This window comes from Montipora capricornis, chromosome 13, assembly GCF_036669925.1.
Source record: "Montipora capricornis isolate CH-2021 chromosome 13, ASM3666992v2, whole genome shotgun sequence".
NCBI lineage: Eukaryota > Metazoa > Cnidaria > Anthozoa > Scleractinia > Acroporidae > Montipora > Montipora capricornis.
Window position 1 is genome coordinate 613,746 of NC_090895.1, and position 2,239 is coordinate 615,984.

Below are 2,239 nucleotides of genomic sequence, written 5' to 3' on the forward strand. Positions count from 1 at the left end.
AATTGCCAATCCCATGTCGGCCTAACACTCCTGGCCAGGTGGTGTGGCCCTTGCCGACCCTTGCATTGAAATCACCCATGATAACAATCTTCCAGGACTTGCAAATTTGCTTTATTAGAGAATTGAGTTCACTGTAAAAGGCTCCTTTGGTTTTGGAGTCTGACTGGAGGGTGGGAGCGTGGGCACTGATGAGTGGATGAGTGTAACGTACTTTTTGTCTCGCAGAGGAAAACGGAGGGACATGAGGCGGTCTGAATGTCCAACTGGAAGGCTTTCCACCTTGTTGGCAATATTGGTTTCAATCATGAAGCCAGCTCCCTAGAGTCTGCGGTCTTCCTTTGATTTTCCTGACCAATAAAGTGTATAGCCAGCTCCGCGTTCTATAGTCTTACTCAGCGAAGCGAACCTCACTAACGGTGGCAATGTCAATTTTCAAACGCGCTAGCTCCTGGGCAACTAGCGCTAATCGCCCCTTCCAGCACGCTACCTTGAGGGCAGTGAGCTTTGTTTCACATTTTCTTCTTCTTCTCTCTTTGTTTCCACCGCGTGTAAGGATGCCCGTTGGCCGCGGTTAGCCGACCGGGTTGGGAGTGAGACAAGCGTTTTTTAGATCACCTTTTCTACATCTGTCTCCATATGGAGCAAGCAGTGCTATCCCAAAATAGTGCTGCTTGGTCGCCCAGGGTGCTGCCGAAAGCTGCTGTTGTCCAATTCAGCAAACTAACGACACAGTGCTCGCAAACGAGTCCCACTCTTTAGGCTTGAAAATCCATCCCCAGTGGCTCAGCAGGTTGAGACGACCAAGGCAACTGTCAAATTGTAGGTTTTACATCAGAGCTTCCTTCTCCTAGCCACTGGCTCAAAAACCAGCCTCGGAGGTACGAGGGCAGAAACCTAGGCTGGGCATGCTGATTACGGCTAACTCATTTTCATCAGAAGTGAGATGCCACCATGTAGTGGATTTTTCGTGGCCACCGCCACTAGATGGATGGCCGATTAAGGCTCGATAGTCCCATCTACCTATTGCGGTGACCCTGACAGCGGTGGCTAAGGGGTTACCGATACTTGCCAAAGGTGCCACCCCAGCATCTGGTTGGCAGGAGCGTCCATATTCCCGTGGTAGGCTCAGGCTCCAAGCTGTCTTTCCCCAGTGCCAAAGTAATTTGAGCTAAACACCTAAGAAATACAATAATTTCATTTACAGCTGGCCTATAAAATTAAGAAGTTAAGAGTTTTCAATTTCTTACAAAAGTCACTAAGCTTGGACACTTGCTTGACATATGATGGATGCTGGTTCTATAAAAGTGAGGCCTTATGTGTAAATGAGTTTTGGTTATACCGGTTAGTGTAAGATGGTTGGACAAAATTGTGTTCACTGTTACTTAGTTGTAATGTTGCTGACGAAGTTCGAATAAATTTGAGAGTAAACTGGTCCATTTTTTTTTTAAACATTTGAAACTGAGAATGAGCGATGCAGGACTGATAGTACCACCTTTGTTCCAGGCCCATGTTGTTCAAATGGTGAATAATGCTATCCACCAGAAAAATCACTATCCATTGGATAGCGCAATTGGTTTCGCTATTACTTATCCACTGGATAGTTATTTATCCGGCGGATAGCGCTATCCATCGTTTGAACAACTGGGGCAAGGTGTATAAATACAAATATGTCTCCCAGGTGTATATATGGGTTATTGCCTAAGCGTGAGATCAAGATAGCTGGATATTGGCTAAGTTCTTTTTTGGCGTTTTGGTATTGAGAGAGATGCTTGTTGGAAAGTGGGTAAAAGAGAACGTGTCTCCTTTACAAGACCGCGGGAGTAATAAGCATTACATCAAAAAAGATGAAATCTGGCAAGCATTCCGTAACAGTTTTCCTATGTCTTCAAATGACCAGAAGGAGATATTTTCCTCTCACTTTGGAAAAGCCTTTAAAAAATTGACAATGTGATTGTCGTTAGGAAAAAAAAGAAAAAAAGGAGGATTCCAGGGGTTCCTTTTGAAATGTCTAGCCCAAGTGAATAGCGAAACAGTTGTAAATTGGGCTAATTGCAATTTAGTCCCAGGTTCTTCAACTGATGTCGTTGATAGAGAATATCTGTGGTAAGGATTTATAAAAATGGGTCTGTTGGAGCAACACCGTGAGCTTTTCTTTTCTTTGTTTGGACGACATGTCGTCGGCGCCTCCCTACAGTGTCTTTACCGAAGAAAAAGAAGAAATGCTACATCGTTATCAAGA